This window comes from Marmota marmota, unplaced genomic scaffold (genome assembly GCF_001458135.2).
Source record: "Marmota marmota marmota unplaced genomic scaffold, marMar, whole genome shotgun sequence".
Classification (NCBI taxonomy): domain Eukaryota; kingdom Metazoa; phylum Chordata; class Mammalia; order Rodentia; family Sciuridae; genus Marmota; species Marmota marmota.
The window spans coordinates 6,966,011-6,986,660 of record NW_026000137.1 but is presented as its reverse complement, the minus strand read 5'-3'; the positions used below and the strand labels follow the sequence as shown (position 1 = coordinate 6,986,660).

General features: G+C 49.8%; 1 protein-coding gene and 1 long non-coding RNA gene across 2 annotated transcripts in view; one reads left to right on the top strand and one right to left on the bottom strand.

Annotated features, from left to right (window-relative positions):
- The window catches only part of Ptprn2 (protein tyrosine phosphatase receptor type N2), a 631,370-nt gene that overhangs the window by 56,273 nt on the left and 554,447 nt on the right, over window positions 1-20,650 (top strand). The gene's annotated exons all lie outside the window — the stretch shown is intronic.
- LOC125611225 lies at window positions 460-7,060 on the bottom strand. Its single transcript, XR_007341361.1, has 4 exons — window positions 7,050-7,060; window positions 6,085-6,097; window positions 5,669-5,676; window positions 460-726 (listed from the first exon to the last, which is right to left on the bottom strand). It is a non-coding gene; the product is annotated as an uncharacterized LOC125611225 (long non-coding RNA).

Sequence of the window (20,650 nt, the reverse complement as noted above, 5' to 3'; positions counted from 1 at the left end):
GAGTCATTCTACCTTGGCTTTTACACTCAAAATGAAGTAGCTCATGGAGAACTACTGTTTTACAAAGTCGAGTTACTCAAGGTCAGGCATAGCCTGAAAACTGCTGTTCTATACACTGCAGTAATTAAGAATAGGGCACAGGTTGAGAACTGTTGTTTAGTACACCAGGGAGTAACTCAGAGCAGGCAAGTCTGAAAACTGCTGTTTTAAACATCACGGAATAACTTAGAACATTCTGAAACTGCCGTTCTACCATGACACCATGGAGTCACTAGGGCAGGTGCAGCCTGAGGACTGCTGTTCTGCACACCATGGAGTCACTAGGGTAGGCACAGCCTGAGGACTGCTGTTCTGCACACCATGGAGTCACTAGGGCAGGCACAGCCTGAGGACTGCTGTTCTACACACCATGGAGTCACTAGGGCAGGCACAGCCTGAGGACTGCTGTTCTGCACACCATTGAGTCACTAGGGCAGACACAGCCTGAGGACTGCTGTTCTACACCATGGGGTCACTAGGGCAGGCGCAGCCTGAGGACTGCTGTTCTGCACACCATGGAGTCACTAGGGCAGGCGCAGCCTGAGGACTACTGTCCTACACACCATGGAGTCACTAGGGCAGGTGCAGCCTGAGGACTACTGTCCTACACACCATGGAGTCACTAGGGCAGGTGCAGCCTGAGAACTACTGTCCTACACACCATGGGGTCACTAGGGCAGAGCACACCTTTTCTCCACACGTGTGTTCTGTGATGGCTGGAGGACCAGGTTCAGCTCCAGATATCTGGCTCAGAAGAGTGGAAACAAGGATGGCCTGGGGGTCCTGATGAGCACAGGGAAAGTAGAGGTGGCTCATTGGAATCAAGGCCTTCTGTGCGACTTGCTGGGGCATAGCTGACTTTCTCTGGTTGGTCCTGAAGAAAAATTCGGAAAGTTCTTGATTAATGGCTGAGTGTTGTCATCATGGGTGATGACCTCTGAGGGCCAGACACGTCTTGGCCTGTGGCCACAGAGGCTGGCCATGTCCTGGCCACTGCTGATGTCTGTGCTGTCCCTCTGTGGCTCTCTTGGTGCCTGTGTTCAGGCCTTGGGCCTCAGATGCTGCGTTGGTATAGGAGCAGCCTGCCCCTCCCTGGCCCTGATGTAGCTCTCTGTGGGGGAGGAGCAGGGCAGGAAGCTGTCTCTGGAGGGCCACTGCCCCCAGGATCCCGGTGGGAAGGCTGATGGCAGGGTTTTGCCAGGAGAGGGATAGGGGAGGGTAGAGCCTCCCAGAGCCGCGATGCTCAGGACCAGGCCGAGCCAGGTGAGCACTGGTTCTGTTCAGGTGACTTCCGTCAGGAGTCTGGCCAAGTATCAGGTAGTTAGAAGTGAGGAGCACCATTGTGGCAGTGGCCACCCAATGAACCCTGGGCAGTGGCTTTGAAAAGCAAGGTGCACTGGTGACACCAAGCAGAGCCTCAGCTCCAAGGTGCACAGCCTCCAAGGCGGGGAACACAGCCGGCGTGCTCTGACCTCGCCTTCACCCAGAAGCCATTCCCCGTCTCCTGTGGGTACTTTGCACAGCAGGCCCTGGGGTGATTTGTTTGAGGAACTGGCTGAACTTTGATTTCCTCCTGTGTTGGGTGAAAGTCTAAGCACACTTGACCTTTCTAGGTCATAACTGCAGTGTTTGCGTTTCTTGGGTGTTTGCAGCCCCTGGAGTGGGCAATGAGCAGTGCTAAGTTACACGGAGACCAGCTTCTGAGCTCTTGCCCTCTTCCTTCCCGTGGAGTCTGTGACCAGACTGCCCCCTGGTGGGGAGCCCACGAGGGCCTTCTCCCTCTGGGGAATACTTGGTGCTTTCTGTGTTTTTCTTTTCCTCAGGGCAGGTGAGTTTGTGCCCACGAGAGGAAGAAAATGCTGGGATTGAGAGGTCTGCCTGAGGCTGTGCAGCTGCAAAATCAGAGTCCCAAGCCCTCTGCCACCTGAGTTCTTGCCGCCCTTTGTCTCTTAATGGGAGAAAATTATCCCCAAATCCCTCCCATAGCAGATGCCGGGGATGGAGACACACCTGCAGGTCACACAGGAGGTGTTGGGACACGGACTGTACAGGCAGAACAGTTCCATTTGCAGAGGGACACCAGGCTCAGCTCGCTTGGACCTGCGTTTGGCTGCTACCAGACCTCGGGTTCTGCCTGTGTCTTTGTAGTTCCACAGCATTTGATCTGCAGTATGGTTCTGCCACATGGTGATATGATCAGACCCTAGTGGACCGACAGACACATGTGAACCTGTAGGGGCTGGGGTGGACCCTAGTGCCTCCATCCACCCTTACTGATTGCCGGGTGGTGACCCTGGGGCACCCTCCTGTGTGGGTCTGCCTGTGGGCCCTAACTCTTCCAGCTGCCTGGCTCCAGACAGATGTCCTGACCAAGGCAGCAGGCCTCTCCGGGCTGGAACGGTGGTGTGTGGACGGCGTCTGACTTGGAGTCCTTGCTCCCCCAGACAGTGCTGGGCACACTGACAGATGGGGATCACCTACTGACGTACGCTGGTACCTTGATGGCACGTTGCTTTCCTCCCCGTTTTACTCATCCAGGAGTTCCAAGAGTAGCCTGGATCTCCGAGCATTGGTGTCTCCCCTGACAGCCTGGGTCCACAACCTCCGTGATGTGGCTGATCCCAGTCCCTGTCCTCCTCATCAGGGAGGCCGATCACATCAGAGCCTGGCCCGGGAAAGGACGGATGAAGGCTGGGCTATGAGGTGGCACATCTGCCCCCGGGTTTGCTCCCGGTAGGACTGCCCCAGCCGGCTACCCTCCCCTTGGTCAGGTTCGCCCCCGCGTAGCCCTCTCCTCGCGAATCCCTGCTCTGGCTGAAGCCACGGCCTCTCATGGGCCCCTCCTACCCTGGTCACAAGCCCCACAGTGCGTCACCCCAGCCCTGCACACAGCCCCTCACACACCTGCTCTGGGGCCTGGCTTCCATCCAGCTCAACCCAGGGATGCTGACTCCTAGGGGCCCCGTCACCTGGGGCAAATCTGTTTGTTTTATTTCTTGAATTCTGATGAGTTGGTGCTGTCTGACTTTGTCCTGTGGCTCATGGGTGCTTACTAGCTCCAGGTCCAGCTGTGAGCTGCCCACCTGACCTGTGGAGCTGAGTAGGCCTGGGCAGGGCAGGCTGAGAAGGGCCTGCCTCCCGCTTCTTTTCCTTGACCTCTGCCCATCCACACGACTCTGTACCCCATTAGAAAGGAGGCTTAGGTCCCAGGGAGGTGGCAGCACCCACACTGTGGGTCCAATAAAATGCCAGCTTCTGTTCCCCGTGGGGTAGTTGTATGATGCTAATCCTGTGTTTATTCATCATGCCAGTGACTTGAAGCCTTAGAGAGAGGCTGGGGAGTCCTGCTGGTATTGGGGCAGCTTTCCCAAGGAGGGCAATTTACTCCTGATTGTAGCTGGGAGCTGCACCTGCCCACATCCTGTCAAGTGGAGAGGCCCACCTGATTGCAAGGCTACCCAGGACCCTTTGGAGGGGCAGCTTGGCCCTGGAGCCCTGGGACCTGCCTATCCTTAGTTGGAGGCTGAGGCTCCAGTGCCTACATGGATCTTCAAAGGGACCTACAGCTAACTTTCTATTTGTATTTGTTTCTGTAGTTTGACACCAAAGCATTCAAAGAATAGTAGCTCTGTTCCCCTTTGGGAGGAAGGATGCGGTCTCAGGGGTGTGGCAGCATCCATAGCCTAAAGAGGGTAAGCCCTCCCTTCCCCCCATTTTCATTAAGGAGTGTGTGCAGCTGGCAGCTAGAATGATCTCTCCCCAGGACTCTGGGAGGAGTGAGTCGGTGTAGAGGGATCTGCCTCGTGCCATGGGGGTGGCGGGCTCACTTCTGCCTCCCTTTGACACCTGCCTGGAAGCCTGGGGTTTCTGGACGGTGTGAATGTGACACAAAGCAGACCTTGAATCATTCGTCAACCTCCTTTCCTATCCCCTATGTTTTGTGAAATTTTGTTCAATATTAGTACATGGCATGGAGTGTGGGTCCTTATGTCGCATGTGGGAGGACCTCTGTAACACGGAGCAGAAGCTCAAAAGCATGGTCAGGAGGGAAGGGGCAAAAAGAGAAGGCTTGGGCAGTTGGCCAGCTCGTGTAGGTGTCCAGAGCCCCCCACTCCTGCACCCTCTAGGGCAGAGCTGCAGGCCGTTGGGGAGGAGAGGAAGCCCAGCGTCTCACATCCTCAGGAGGGGTTGTTTCCTGATCCACAGTGGCCAGCAGTGTGGCCATTCTTCGATGCTGGACACTGTTCCTTCCTTATCTGATGGACCCTGTAGAGGCCCTGCAGGGCGGTGGTTCTAGGGCTCTGGGGTGTTGTCAGCATAAGTCAAGGTCCACAAGGCTGAAGGAAGGATGGCCATTGGTTGCCTGGACTGTCCTTGAGGATGAGAAGCCTGTGGCCCCAAGAGTCCTCTGGTCTACTCTCCCACCTTCCACTGGGCATTATCTCCTTGTTGCGTGGCCTTGAAGGCAGGTTTATTCCATGAACAAGTTGGTTTGGCTTGATGCTCGGGCGTGCTGCCCTAGGTGGGGTCACTTGGTAAGCATTCCTCCTCTTCAGAAGAGGCCCTCTCCCTCTGTCACCTCCACGCGGTCTGGCCAGCCTGGTCTTGCAGCTGGTGACGGGACCAGGAAGCAGAATGGTGTCTGGAGATGGGTGGGATGGAAGGTGTCCCTCTTGTCTCTGAGGATGGGCCACCCTTGTTAGTAGCACCGTTGCCAGTCTCCCTGGGAAGTGGGGAAGAGGGTTCCTGGCCTTGGCAGAGCTGCCTTGCCCAGCCTCCAGGGCAGTGGCTCTTACTTTTCAGGCACACTTATGAAAACTTCACAAACTTGTTAAAAGACCACTCTCTCCCCCAGTGGCCCATTGATGGGAGGAAAGGAGTGGTAAGGATGGATTTTGCACTTGGTGTTTCTCCTTTGTGAATGACTTACCAGTGCTCCTGTGTCGAGCACTGGTGTGCCTCCTGCACCCAGAGATGGTGAAGCCTATCCAGAGCAGGGTCGATGACTGAACCCAGAATTGCATATTCCAAGTGTGTTTTTCTTATGTATCTATCTTTACAGATGCTGTTATTTTTAATTTTCCTAATGAGATGGAGTGTTTCCTAATTGAGAATGGAAACTACTCAGTCACATAGGCTCTGGACTCCTTCAATGGCCAGAGAATTAATCGAGGTGCCACAGCTGCATGAAGGCACAATGAATCTCTTTTCTAATGAACTTGCCTTTCAGAGTTGAAAATCCAAAGTTGTTGAATTTGGCAGGCAAAGTGCGCTTGTGCTTGGGGTGGTTGCAGGTGGCTGTGTGTAGATGTGCTTGCTGTGTGTTGGTTACAGCAGCGTTGGTGAAGTAGGCCTGTGCGCTTGCTTCATTGAGAGTTACTGACTGGAAGGGAGCAGGCCCAGGGAGCGTCCTGCTGCCCGCCCAGGCTGCACTCCTCAGGCACTGCCTTCCCCGGCCCCCTTCAGCCTGGTTCCGATGTGCCCACTGGGGTCTTCACCTGCTCTGGTGGCTGATGGTAGATGTTCCTTTCTGATGCTGGGGTAAAATCCTTCTTCAACATAGATGTAGTCCTGGTGAGCTCAGCCCTCGGTGATGACCTGTTCCTCAGATGGAGCGACAGAGCCCAACACTGAGGACTGGAGAGGTGAAAAGCAGTTTTGCATCGTCTGTGTGTGTTTTAGTCAAGCATCACGTCTGGTCTTGCAGCTCTAAGTCCCTTGGGATCTCTGGAGCAGTGTCTTTGGTGGCTGAGCATGCCTGGCAGCTGGGCTCCGAGCAGTCTCAGGAGGGGGTCGCTCCCCAGAACCACCAAGGCAGGGCCAGAGGGTTGGGATGTCCAGCTCTCCCCTGATCTCCAGGACTGCAGGGGCTGGAGCTTGAGTTGACCACCAGTGGACAGCACCGGAGGCCATCCTTCTGCAAACTGAAACCTGCATGGGAACACCGAGTGGGTGAACACAGGGGTGATGGGGTGCGGTGTGCCCAGAGGGGGCTAGGAAGTTCCGCACCCCACCCCAACACCTGTCCCCATGGGTCTCTTCCACCTGGTGTTCCTGCCTCGCCTTCTTTGTGATAAACTGGGGAGGGTAATAAAGTGCTTCCCTCAGTTCCAGAAATTACCAAACTTGAGGGGGTTTGTGGAACTCTGAATTTGAGGTTGGCTAGGAAGAAGTGTGGGTAGCCTGGGCAGCCCATTTGCAGCTGGCTTTGGAAGTGGGGGCAGTCCTGGGGGCCAAGCCCTTCACCTTGGATCTGACGTAGCCCCGGTTGGTGTCGGCCACACCAGCCAGTGTCCACGAAGTTGAAACCTGGTTGCTGGAGAAGACATGCTGAGTCTGGTGTTGGGGTGGTCTTAGGCTGTGCCACAAGCTTCTGGTCCGTCTCTGAGGCTGACTTCAGCCTGAAGCGCTCAGTGCTTTGCCTTAGTCCCAGTGAGTGAGATGGGAACGTTTGTTTAGGGACCCAAGAACATGGAGATGACTGTGGGGGACACATCCTGGGTCAAAGCCCCATCTGGCCTTTGAGAAAAGGAAGCTCAGACAGGCAGAGAGAGAGCAAAGGAGGATCTCCCTGGAGGATGGTGGGCCAGAGCAAAACGGAAGGCTGCTGGTCTGCGGGGTGGAAAAGAGAAAGACCGGCAGCAATCGTCTCCACCCCATGGAATGCAAAGCCCAGCTGTGGCCCAGGCAGCATCCCACTGCCCAGCCTCGGCGCCTCGGATCTGAATACTCAGAGCAGCGAAGGTCATGAAGACCCGGCCTTCTGCAGGGCCAGGGAGTACAGGCACCAGGTCCTTCTCATAACTGAGCCTCCTCCTGACCTCAGGTCCCCGGGGAGCTAGCCTGGGCTCGACCCCATGGAGCCTGGAAGGTGGTGGACCCACCACACCAGCCAAGTACTTATGTACTTCCTTCTCCTGGAACAGGAGGGAGGTGGTCGGGAGGGCTGGTGGTGAGCACAGAATTCTGGAGGAGCGTCTGTCCACCTCGCTGTGCTCAAGAGCCCTGACACACCACGGAGGTCGAGTCCTGCCTACCTCACAATGAAGGCTAGGACGGAGGCTTTCAGGGAGAAGGTGCTTGCTGAAGGGTGAAATAGCAGTCCTCAGAAGGACATGGATGGTGGCTTTCTCAGTGTGCCCAGACCTGTTCCTGGCTGAGGTCTGTGGAAGGTAGCTGAAGGAAGGGTGGCCACGAGCGGGAGAAGGATCCTTGGGACATCCTTGCCATGGAAGAAGGCTACTCATAGAGCTCACATCGCAGGCTTTGCAGAGAAGCACATCAGCAGGGCATGAGGGGAGTGACCCAACTGGGGCTGCAGGCCAGCGGGCAGCTGTGCCCTCTGAGTGCAGCATGCGAGTGACCTCTGCAGCACAGTAGGGCGGAAACGGGCAGTGGTTGAAGCTGCTCTCACCAAGGGGGAATTTCCCCTTTGGGGACCTCAGACTTTGTTTGCCCTGTGGCATTTGTGTGGGATGAGCCACCCACACTGGAAGGTGGCCTCGGGTTCTGGAAGCCCGCTGACTGTAGATGACCAGCTACGCAGCAGCGTCGGGTGGCGTCTGCTTGTCTCCCCCAGCAGAGCACTAATGCCAAAGCATGGTGCACCTTGAATGCTGTCCCGTGCAGCCCCTGGTTCAGATGTGGTGGTCTCCACGCTTGGTGTCTGATGTTGCTTGTCAGTTTGTCTAATGAATGAGAAAACTGAGTCATTAAGGAAAATTGCATAAAAATTAGGCTTAAAAATAGGTTTTATAATTTAAAACGTAGAAGCAACCAAGATATCCCTCAGTAGGACAACAGAGAGGTAACCGTGACACATCCAGATAGAATATGCTGTGTGCCGGGCCAGTGGGTATGTGCCATTGTGTACCGTGCAGACGGAGAATGTGCCACTCCAGGAGGGCACCTGCAGGGACAAGGGTGTGCCGTGCACACTCCTCAGTGACAGGTGGCCCTCTGCTGGATTTACTAGGTGGAGACACCTGTGTCAGAGGAGGGTGTGGGGGAACTCTGTCTTCTGTTCCATGTTCTGTAGTTGTGTGGAGAAGTGCACAGGGTGTCCTGCACCTGGCCAGGGCAGTGCAAGGCTGCCCTCGCTTCTCTGTTGCCAGAACCCTCACCCTCAGAGATCACAGAGCCAACCAGGAAACAGGTGCATCTCAGGGTCGGGTTGTGCGGTCCCAAGCCCTGCGAGTCTGGGAGAAGCTGAGGTCCCCTGAGGGCAGGACCTGAGAGCCGGGCTGGCAGGGGCTTGGGCATCCAGGCGAGCCTGGAGAGTGAAGTCCCCTGCAAAAGTGCTGCTCTGTGTTCCTGCTTTAAAGGTCTAGAAGGACGCACAGCTGTATGTCTGCCCACTCTAAAGCCCACAATGCACACATGTTGTGTGTGTGTGGACACACCATACCCCACGGGTCTGTCTGCACACCCTGCCTGTGCATATGTGTTGTGTGTGTGTGGACACACCATACCCCACGGGTCTGTCTGCCCACTCTAAAGCCCACAGTGCCCACGTGTTGTGTGTGTGTGGACACACCATACCCCACGGGTCTGTCTGCACACTCTAGACCCTGCCCGTGTATACGTGTTGTGTATGTTGTTCACACCATACACTGCACACAGATATATGTTCTGCACATTCTAGAGCCCGCATGCATGTGCATGTGTGTGTACACACCGTACTCCACAGACAGCTGTGTGTTCTTCACATTCTGGACTCCCCATGTGCATACATATGTATGTGTGTATGCACCCTATGGCTACACACTTCATCTGCACATTTTGGACCCTGCATGTGTGTGAGTTATGTATGTGTATACACACAATCATAGTTATGCACAAGTGTTTACATCTTTATCTTTAAGTATAAATAACACAAACAAACAGAAGAGGTCATGCTGAGGTGGCTCGGAGCTCTGAAGCCTGCGCCTGTGGCCCAGTAGGTCCATGGCTCTGTGTTGAGCTTCGTCGTCCTCATTGGAGATGCACTCTGTCTGGGGTCACACACCTGTAGCCAGTGCAGCACGCTCCACATGGCTGTCACACCTGGGGAGTGGGCTGGGTTCTCACTGAACTCAGGGAGAGGAACCCCAGGGCCCTGCCATCCGAGCGTGACTCAGAACAGGCACCACATACCATATGGCTTTACTCCCTTGGGGCAGCAGATACCACTGGGGTAGAATTTGGGTAAATTGAATGATTTGTGTTTTTGTTTTTAACATTTTCTTTTCTGTTGTTCTGTTGTAAAATGTCCCTATTTTCCTTCTCAGTGTCTAGACTCTACTTTAGAAACAGCATCCTGACTGACCCCAACTGCAGATGCCCACTTGTGGCATGTCTGGTTCTTGGTGGCTTGGACATCACCCTTGGGGTCATGGGAGTCTGGTCCAGCTAATTGGAGCACCATGTCCTCAGCTGTCACGGGAGGCCACAGTGTTTTAGTCAGCCTTTCCTCTGCTGTGAATAAAACACTGACAAAAAGAATTTCAGAGGAAGGAGGTTTATTGGTCAGCTCACAGTTTCAGAGTTTTGGTCCATGTTTAGCCAACTCCATCCCTCAGGGCTTGAGGCGAGGCAGGACACAAGGTGGAAGAATGGCAGAGGGAAGCAGCTCAAGGCATGATGCTCAGGAAGCAGAGAGTCGGACTGCATTGCCAGATACAGGCTGTATACCCCGACGGTGTGCACACCCCCAGTGACCCATCCCCTCCAGCCACACCCTACTGCTTCCAATCACCCCTCGGTTAGTCCCATCAGGGGATCGTTCCAGGGCTTGGGTTAAGGCTCTTGAAACCCAATCATTTCTCCTCTGAACCTTCTCACGGTGTCGGACACATGGATTTTGGGGTCTTCTCACTTCCCAACCATAACAGATGGGCAGGTCCCCGTCAGAGCTTGCAAGTTCAGGGTGGGCCTTGAGCAGACTGCTAAGAGGAGCATGTTCTCTGTTGAGACAGCAGCAGAGAGCCCTACGGGGGTGTTTCCCCAGGTAGAGCCTCAGATGAAAAGTGGAGAAAAGATGGAGTCCTTCCTGCAGTTGTGTTTCCAGATCCAGCCATGCCTGAATCTGCTGAGTACCACATGAGACAAACATCACTTAGTTCACTCAGATTGAGGCTTATTTTTGTATTTCAAACAGCCAAGCAAACTACCTGCTGCCGCTGCAGGAATATTGATGGAGGAGGGTGGAAAAGAAGGTGGTTCCAGATTTTCTTGCAATACAAGAAAAACTTCGGTTTGGTTATGTACCCTAAATGCAAATTCTTTGACATAGATAAATTCCTGGCTTCTCGCCTCTGGTTTAGGAGCAAGTGGAGAAGCCACACTCTGAACACCACACGTGTGCGTAGGTTCACATGGATAACTGTAAGGAAGAGAGGGGATGGGGCTGTTGGTTTCAGAGCCCATCAGTTGGTCTAATTTAGTGACAGATACCTCACTGTTGGAGTAGAAGAAAAGTCATCCGTACACCACAGGGTGTCAGCCAGCCACAGACAGCACGAGTGACAGACGAGGGTGCTTCAGAGTGAGTGTGAGTGTTCTGATTTGACCCAAGGACTCTTCTTCTAAAGCATTCATTTGCTGTACCGGGGGTGGAACCCAGGGCCCTGCCCATGCTGGGTAAGTTCTCTGTCACTGAGCTACATCCACAGCCCCAGGGTATTTTATTTCATTTTATGACAGGCTCTTGCCAAGTTGCCCAGGATAGCCTTGAACTTGTGATGCTTCCATAGCCTCCTGAGTTGCTGGAATTACAGCTGTGCGTGCACCACCATGCTCAGACTAAAACATCCACTTATTTTGAACTAACCTGCAATAATATTGCTATAAAAATGCAGAAAAAAGGGAAGAACAACCATAAAACTGCTCCTGACACACCTTTCCCACTGGCGGCAGGAGTGTGGGTGTGACGGGGACTCAGACTCAGTGTTCTGAAGATGTAGGTCTCTCTGATTTTGGCCAAAGAACGTGACATTTGTTAGAGCTTAAGTTTACTTTGGGGACTTTAAAGATAAGGTCGACGTTCAGAGGAACTGTACTGCAAGGTCGGGGCAGACTGCCGCGGAGCAGAGGTGTCTGCTGGGATTCCTGGGGCCAGTCCTGGGCTGCTTCCTGGGCCCCTTCTGTGGGTGAGAGTCAGCTGAGCAGCAGGGTCTCGGGAGTGCCTGGCCCAGCCTGCCCGCCAGGCCTGTCCTCGAAGGCAGCACTGGTTCTCCGGCTCCTCAGACCGTGACAGGAAAATGATCATGGCCAGGGGTTGTGTGGCCTTGGCTCATCTTGGCAGTCTTCAGTATCAGGAGGACAAAAAGCAGGAAGGGCTGAGGGGGGCTGGAGCCGGGAGGCAGATGGCCCCTGCTGTCCTGCCAGAGCAGCGTGAGACTTTCCAGGTGGGAACCTGCAGCTTGGCAGTGGGAAGGCCAGCCTCAGGCAACCTCGACTGGGACACGTGACTGACACCTCTGGGAAGGACGGTCCAGGTCACTTCTGCCCATGAGCAGGATCCTCAAGAGCAAATCGAGGTTGGCTTTTTGGATGTAAAGAGATGCAGAAAAAGGCATCCTTCAAATCTAGGAGAGTACAGTAAGTGGTTCACTTGGGGATCTGGTAAGGAGAGCAGATGGATCTGGACCCACAGTGCCGAGGGACCACTGCCTCATTGATGAAATGAAGATCCGGAACTGACCCCCACTTGTTGGGGCCTTTTGGGACCCCCAATGGAGGAGTGATTCGGGCCTGAGCATTCTACGCAGAGCCCCATCCTTTCAGGTTTAGTTTAAGAGGTATCGGTCCCTCCCACCTTCAGGTGAGCAAAGTAGCAAGGACCCTTAAGAGCCTTAAGATAGGTCCCTTTTTGCAGTCTGTGCCCTTCCCCATCTATTGTTGTCTGACCAATCTGTGGGGTCCGCCTCTTTCTCGGTTAATGGCAGGCAGCTCTGTTCTCCAAGTGGCAACAGTAACCGGACCCTTGATTAAGGTAATGTGTCTCTTCCTCAGGTTGGGCCTCATTGTCTCCGTCTCTGTCAGCATCCCGCTTGGTTCTGTGAGGGAACTGCCTGGCTCCCTGTGGGGAGGTTCCAGACTCTCGTCAGCAGGGCTACTCCCTCCACCCACTGAGTAGTAGTAGTAGCCGTCTCCTGTTTCAGTAGCCTCCTCTAAGAACTATTTTCCAAGGAAGTTAGAGTTTGACTCAAAAGCCACATGATATCCTTCCATCTAGATCATAAAGATCTGAGAATTGCTGGCAGGTCTAGAACGCGTGCTCTGGGTTTTGGTCTAGTTCCCCAGGTCTGTCTTCATGTCCTCTAGTCCAGTTAGTGAAAAGGTACATCCACCATCTCAGGTCCAGTCCCAGCCCCTCCCCCAGCACTTCCTTGAGGGGAAGTAACCCTGAGCAGCACGTTTCCTAGCAACTGTGGGATCATAGGTGGAGCCTGTCCCTGGATGAGGAGGACTAGGCTGCAGCCCTTTTAAAAAGGGATATAAAGGGAGAGCAGCGTAGGACCAAGTTCTTCTTCAGATGGGGCTGAGGGAATCATCTGTTTGACTGGTAAAGGTCCCTTCTTTCTTTGAGTAAGTTTTTTGTTCTGGGGATTTGGTGACTGGCTGCTGGGGTCCAGCCCTAGCGGGGCCCAGGGAGTCCTGAAGGATGAGTGGCGTGGGCAGAAAGGTGAGACAGGAGTTTCGTTGGAGCCATCTGCAGAGAGAGAGAGAGCTCTAATGCAGCTTTCTCTGGGTCATCTTTTATTACAATTTTTCTCATCATTATAGATTCAGAATACGTCATTGATTATACAATTTCAAAACTTTGCCAAGACATCACGTTCCCTAACCATAATTAGGGTTATAGAAAAATGTAACATCAATTTACATTTTTCCAGGACGTGACTTTTAATTATCAATCATTAATAAAATGCGTCACTAATTTACATTTTTTCAGATTTTCCCAAGATGTACTATTTTCTTATTAACTAATGCCAAACTATGTAACCAGAGTCTACTCTCCTAACCTATCTTTAACCTTTAAGTTTTAAAGTACACCTACACTTTTTATTTTAAATCTAAAATCCCCATCTAAAAAACGTCCCCTTAAATCTTATACTTAAAATATCCTAAAGTTTATAAACCATTCTTAAAACATATCAGAAACCCATACAGCTAAAAACTTAAGAATTCTAAACCCAAGAAACTAAATAGAATAATACTTCTAACATTATTCTAAAAATATGTCTTATAAAGCTACTTTAATTAATTCCTAAATTTATTCTCATAAAACTGGTTGAGCTGCTTTCTCAAAGAGTTTCTTTGTTTCTCAGTCAAGGTGCACTAGGTCTGATATCTTTATGATCTTTCTCAATAAAAAGTAAGTTCTAAACATCAGTCCACTTTCCACCAATATTAAGTATGCTCATCATAAATCCCTATGTGAAGTAAAAGAGGGTTTATAGAAATGAGAAGAATGTATCCTTATATGTCTTAACTTTCCTCAGTGTATAACATAACTTTCCTTAATCAAGAATGAAACTACATTTGGTGGGTTTTGTACAATAGCATGATGATTAGGATTTCTAAGAGGTCGGAAATATGGGCTTGGGTTCTAGTCGATATGATCAAGGTGGTGCCTAAAATTCTCGTGACCTTTCGGAGAATGATTGTTGTCCATTATCAGTTTTGTCCTCAAGGTGCTGAGACAGTAGAGCAGCTTTCTAGCTGTCCTTGATGTGCTGAGGGGTAGTGGAACAGCCTTCCAGGATGAACTGCCTGTTAGGTTCTAGCCCTCTGAAGTTTATTTGGTTTGGCATTTACCATACTCATCCTCCTGTCAGGACATGAGCACGAAAATGAAGAGTCCCAATTACGTAAAAAAGGGTCTCAGGGTTTCCGTTTCCCACCAACCAGCGAGGGTCTCTGTGACCTTGTCAAGACAGTGGGAGAGCGGCTTTGCCAGCTCTTATTTTCACTGTGACCTTGACAGGACAGTGAGGGTGATCGCCTTCACCCACTGGCGCTGGGTCCGAGCTTGCATCCTTTGCTGGTTCAACGTGATCTCAGATGAAAGGACAGTTTTACACAAGGAACTTCATTCTATTCACCCTCCCATCTACGGAGAGGGTCTAACTGCTGAGTAGTACTGCAGTTTAGGGTCCCCTAAAAAGGCAGCCATCTTTCTCCATCTCCTGATGGGTACTGAGGCCAGGCCTCAGGGCAAAATAAGACCAAGGATTTTTTCTTTAGTTGGGGGTCCAGATTATCCTAGTTATTGAGCCCAGTCCCCATCTCAGTCTTTTGTAAGTCAGGAGGGGTGGTCTGGTCTGTGAATGGGGTAGACTGGCCTGACCCAGCTTCTCTCTGAGGGGCCATGTCCAGGTAGGGACTAGCCAAGGTTACTCGTGGCCTGTGGGCCATGTCCCCGATGTTTCCTTTCGTGACCCAGATATCTCATGTGTCCATTCCCAGAAGGCTGTGATTACCTCCTTCTTTCTGTCACAAAGGGATTCAGAGTTCTCAGGAAGACAAGAAGCTGGCGGGGAGGCCGTTGCCTGTGAAAGGGTTTGAGATGAGGAGAGTCCCCTGACTCGTGGCGCCATCTCTCAGCCCCAGTTCATGGACCTTTGTCCTGAGCAAGGAGGCTCCCGACAGCTGCCGTGAATCAACCCAGGAGAAGCCCTGAGAGAGTCATATCCCCTTTTCTTTGTTCCTTTGAGGGTCCTTAAAGCCACAGGGAAGGAGATAGGTTTCTCAAATATCTCCAAAAACAGGGAGTTTCTCTATTTAGGGCCTTTTGTCAGGGGCAGTTATCCTGACCAAGGGACAAGGTTTCTGCACAAGGTACAGATGAATGAGGAGCTGAGTCCTAACTGCTATTTCCTCATGAGGACAGGAAATGTTGCTGATTGTGTCCTGGACACTGGGGCCTGCTATCCATGTGTCTGCATGAGAGGAGAGAAAGAGGGGAAAACCAAACAGTCAGTCAGTCTTGGGAATTCACAGTGCTACTGTGGCTGGGGGCTTCCTCAGCCTCCGAGAGCCACAGAAGTGCTGCACAATCAACGGTCACTTCCAGGGGTTGCCAGCCATTTAGCATGACGGTTACTGACCTTTGAGTCCCTGGTTTTGATTCCGATGAGTCCCCAATTCTGTTACCATCTAGGGGTGCTGGGTTTGTTCTCTCCATTTAACAAAGAATTGAAGACAGGACACCGAGATAGCAAGCAAGAAGTGAGCTTATTGCAAAGGTGACAGAGACAGACTTCTCCAGGGAGAAGGGCCCCAGCGCTGGGAGCAGTGGGGGAGTTTGGCCTATTCTTTTTATGGCCTCTGCAATTTCCTCCCTTGCTCCTCCCTGTCCCTCTCTCCTCCCTGTATTGGCTGGTGCCTCCCATGTCATGCGTCTGTTTTAGTGACACCAGTGTTGAGCACCAGGTCGAGTCCAGTTCCCCAGAGTTGAAGGTTGAACACTGAGAAATGCTGAGGCAAGAACAAAGGGTTTTTATTTAAAGGACAGGAGAGAGAGAGAGAGAGAGAGAGAGAGAGGGAGGGAGGGAGAGGAGGACAGAGGCTCCTCCACAGAGGAGGGGGGTCCAAGATGGTGCCAGAGAGAAGGGGCTGTCCTGCCTATTTAATAGATTTTAGGTTTCCTTTCTTTTCATGCCCTGTCCTCCTCTTATCTTGCCTACACGACCAGTGGCCAAAAGGTGGATTGACCAGGGGCAGGAAGAGAGACCTCCAGGGGCACTCATTAAGGACCTCTTGCAGGGAGGGTCAGTTCCCTGGCCGCAGGTTGGGAGCTACACTGACTGTCCTTCTGCCTCCCCCACCCCACGCCTCCTCTGATAAGGGAACCCTTACTACAAGGGAACGGACGATGACTTTGGCTGCTTCAGGCTGGGAGGCGAGATGCGGGGCAGCAGTTTGGGTTTCCCTTTTAGGAATGTTTTTCGGTCAGCTGAGGGGTCTGTGGCAAAAGTCTGGTTTGTAAAGTCATCTGGGAGGTGGCTGCTTCTGTGAGAGAAAGAAGAAGACATGAGTACTAGAACGTGATTAACACAAAGTGTCGTAGCATTGAACCATGTCAGTGAGCGTCATGATGATGACAGAAACTAGTGATCTCTCTCAAGGAGGTGCAGGAGCTGAGAAGTGGGCTGTGAGGGAAGGCCTCTATTTGGGAATGTAAACCTTTAACACTGCCAGAGTTATCAGGAAGGTACACCTAACACTTGGTTTTTATGATGCCCTTAGAAGATGTCGTTAGGATATGTAATGACATTTGATTGTCTTTTAATTGGCATAAACTCTGTGTTTAGTAGAGATCCCTTTATTTTTGTTACTTAGGGCTAGATGATCATACTATCAAACACAACTCAAACCTACCTTGTAGGAGATTAGGAAGATTTGTGGGCCTTAAATTGACTATTGAATAAAAAGAACTTGTGACTCCGATAGTCTGTTTTGATAGTTGTGGGGCACTCCTAAGAAATACTCTTTTGTAGCCTTCAGTCTTACTTACTCTTGTTGGGGCTAACACAAGTGTTGGTCCTAAGTTACATTAAAAGGACTATTGTCGCTCAGTCAACCTGCGCCTCTACTGCCATTGCTGTCTCTGATTCCCCTGCGGCCAGCCTGAGGTTGTCTGGAGGTCTTCTTTGTGGGTTACCCCAGAAGCCACTGATGTGTCCAGAGGTCTGGCCTTGGTAACCTAGGATGTGAATCCCGTTGCTACTTCTGTGGTCGCCACCACTGAACCGGAGGTCTCCTGTCAATCAACTGCCACCTGCACTGCGGCCACCATGGCTGCTGCTGCTGCCTCTGATTCTGCTGCTGCCAGCCTGGGATGGCCTGGAGGTCTTCTTTCTGGGTGCTGCTGCCACAGACCAAACCGCTGCCCTGGACACAACTGAAGCCAACACTGCTGCTGACCCCTGGTGACGCTGCCCCCACAGCTGCAGTTGTAGCTGCCACTGCAGCCACTGCCACAGCTGACCCACTGCCTGCTGCCAACAACCACCACCACTACTGCAGCTACCACAGCCTAGGGGACTGCTTCTGGGGAGACTCCAGGTTTGGTTGCACGTGGCTGCACCCATTTTGGGACACCAGCCAGGGCTTTACCTCCACAAGAGCCTCTGTCTGGGGACTCCAGCTGGGACCTGCAGGTCCAGTGTGGGGGTGCCTGCAGGTTTGGAGGAGCCTGGGGTCTTCCTGCTGAGAGAGCTGGTGGCCCTTGTCTTGCTGCTGCATCTCGGGGTTGCTCCTTGGCGTGAGTGTGTCCTGGTGGTCGCTCTGCAAGCAGGGGCAGCACTGAGGCCTTGGGACTGCAGGTGGCCGAGCCTGAGGTGTCTAAAGCCCAGATCAGTGGGATAGAGACTGGGTTTGCAAGGGCTGATCTGGGTTTGGTGATCCCAGGAGACACCAGAGACAGGGCTGAGAAGCTGTTGAACACTGACAGAGACAGTTCAACTTTCCAGCAAGATTATTTTATTTTATTTTTTGATTCACTAATCTCTCTACCATATTTGGAACAAGATTTTTTTTTATGCATCAGTATGTGAAGGACAATGATATCTGATTGGTGTTTTGAATTTTTGGTGTATTCTTATGTCTTTAATTTTTTCTTTTTGTTCGTATTCTTCTCTCTCTTCTCCAACCACCAGCCAATCTCTGTCGACTCCTCTTCCACTCTTCCTGTGAATTTTTACTTCTAGCTTCTCTCTTCCTCCCTTGTAAATGTTGCTTAATACACTACCTCTGTTTTCTCATCCACCACTTTAAATTGTAAATAATTTCAACAAATTTTCTGTTTGTACTATAGATAGTTATTGAACTCATCGTTGTGGTTCAACGTGAGAAAGCAGTAGGCACCTTAGTGGGAGCTGTTAGGATTAAGGCCATACATTGTGTACACTGGGTGCTGTTGATGTCGCTCTTACCAGTAAAGGTGAAGCACTGGAAACCTTAGGGACCCGATGGGTCTACAGGGTAGAATCTATCCTGCCGTAGACACATATTTTTAAATGAGAAAACACACTAACAACACGAAAAAACAAGGGAATAAAGCTCCCCAACAAACCAACAGAAGCCACTGATAACACAGTAGAAGAAATGTCCGAGAAGGAGTTCAGATTGTACATAGTTAAAGTGATAGGTGAAGTAAAGCATAGGATAAGGAGTGAAATCAAAGAAAAAATACAGGAAGTGAAAGCCACTTCAATAAAGAGTTACAGATTGTGAGAAAACAAACAAACAAACAAACAAGCAGAAATCCTTGAAATAAAGGAATCAGTAAACCAAATTATAAATTCAATAGAAAGCACCACCAACAGACTAGACCACTTGGAAGACAGAACCTCAGACAATGAAGACAAAATATATAACTCTGAAAGTAGAGCTGAACATGCAGAGAAGATGGAAAGAGACCATGAACAGGACATCCAGGGATTATGAGATAACATGAAAAGACCAAATTTAAGAGTTATTGGAATTATGAAGGGGCAGAGATACAAACAAAGGAATGCACAATCTTTTCAATGTTATAATAGCAGAAAATATTCCAAACCCAAAGAATGGGATGGAAAATCAAATACAAGAGGCTCACAGGACCCCAAATGTACAAAAAAATATGGCAGACTCACACCAAGACACATTAAACGAGAATGAGTAACACAGAGAATAACGATAAAATCTTAAAGGCTATGAGAGAAAAAAATCAAATTATGTATAGGGGGAAACCAATTCAGATCTCAACTAATTTCTCAGCCCAGACCATTAAAGCTAGGAGGCCCTGGAATAATATATTTCAACCTCTGAAAGAAAGTGGATGCCAAACAAGAATTTTTATATCCAGCAAAATTAAGTTTCAGATTTGAAGATGAAATTAAAACATTCCATGATAAACAAAAATTAAAAGAATTCACAACTAAGAAGCCTATACTACAGAGCATTCCCACAAAATATTCCATGAGGGTGAAGTTAAAAAAAAAGCAAAGGGAGGTTCTATACTAAAGGGACATTCAACCAAATGAGAAACTAAGACAAATCAAAACCCAGAAATAAATCAAAATGACAGGGAATACAAATCATATCTCAATAACAACCTTGAATGTTAACAGCCTAAACTCATCAATCAAAAGACAATTTGGATTAAAAAGCAAGACCCAACAATATGCTGTCTTCAAGAGACTCACCTCATAGGCAAAGACATCCACCTGCTGATGGTGAAAGGAGGGGAAAAAACTTATCACTCACATGGACTTCGTGACAAGCAGGGGTTTCCATCCTCATCCCAGATAAAGTAGACTTCAAGCCAAAGTTAACCAGAAGAGACAATACTTTCATACTTCTTAAGGAAAGTGTATATAAGCAGGTCATAACAACTATAAATATTATGCCCCAAACATTGGAACATCTATGTCCATCAGACAAACCCTTCTCAATTTCAAGAGTCAATAGACCACAATACAATAGTACTGGGCGACTTTAACACACCTCTCTCACTACTGGACAGATCTTCCAAACAAAAGCTAAATAAGGAAGCTATAGAACTAAATAATGCAAGATTTGTATTATTTAGTTCTATAGTTCTTATAGACTTAACAGACATATATAGAATATTTCATCCATCAAAGAGCAAATATACTTTCTACTCAGCAGCACATGGCTCCTTCTCTAAAATAGACCATACTATGCCACAAAGCAACTCGTAGTAAACACACACATACACACACAAAAAAAAAAACCCCAAAAAACAAAAAACCCAAAACAGATAATACCCTGCATTCTATCAGACCACAATGGAATGAAATTAGAAACCAATGATAAAATAAAAAATAAAAGCTACTGAAACAAATGGAGACAAAATAACACACAATTGAATGATGAATGGATGGTAGAAGAAATCAAGGATGAAATAAAAAAATTCTTAGAGAAAATGAGATCACTGATACAACGTATCAAAATCTCTGGGACACTATGAGGGCAGTACTGAGAGGAAAGCTCATTGCATTGAGTGCTTTCATTAAAAGAATAAAAAGTCAACAAATAAATGATGTAACACTACATCTCAAAGCCCCAGTAAAAGAAGAACAAAGCAACGCCAAAAGCAGTAGAAGGCAGGAAATAATTCAAATCAGAGCCAAAATCAATGAAATCAAAACAAAAGAAATAATTTTAAAAAATTGACAAAACAAAAAGTTGGTTCTTTGAAAAAATAAATAAAATAGATAAACCCCTATTACATATAATTAGAAACTCTTTTGAAAATCTATACTGAAATAAAATAGGAAATATTGAAAACATCAACAAATTTCTAGAGACATGACCTACCCAAATTGAATGAGGAGGTCATACATGGTTTAAACTGATCAATTTCAAGTAATGAAACAGAAAACACCATCAAAATCCTACCAACCAAGAAAACCCCAGTGTTGTGTTCCTCGCAACTAAACCACTCAGGGTCACTCCAGGTACTGGGCTGCAGGAAATAATCACACAAGAGACAGAGATACCTTTTTATTTGGGTCCTGTGATGGCTGATCTGACCTTAGGGGTCCGTGGAAAAAGAGAGAGAGAGAGAGAGAGAGAGAGAGAGAGAGAGAGAGAGAGAGAGAGAGAGAGAGAG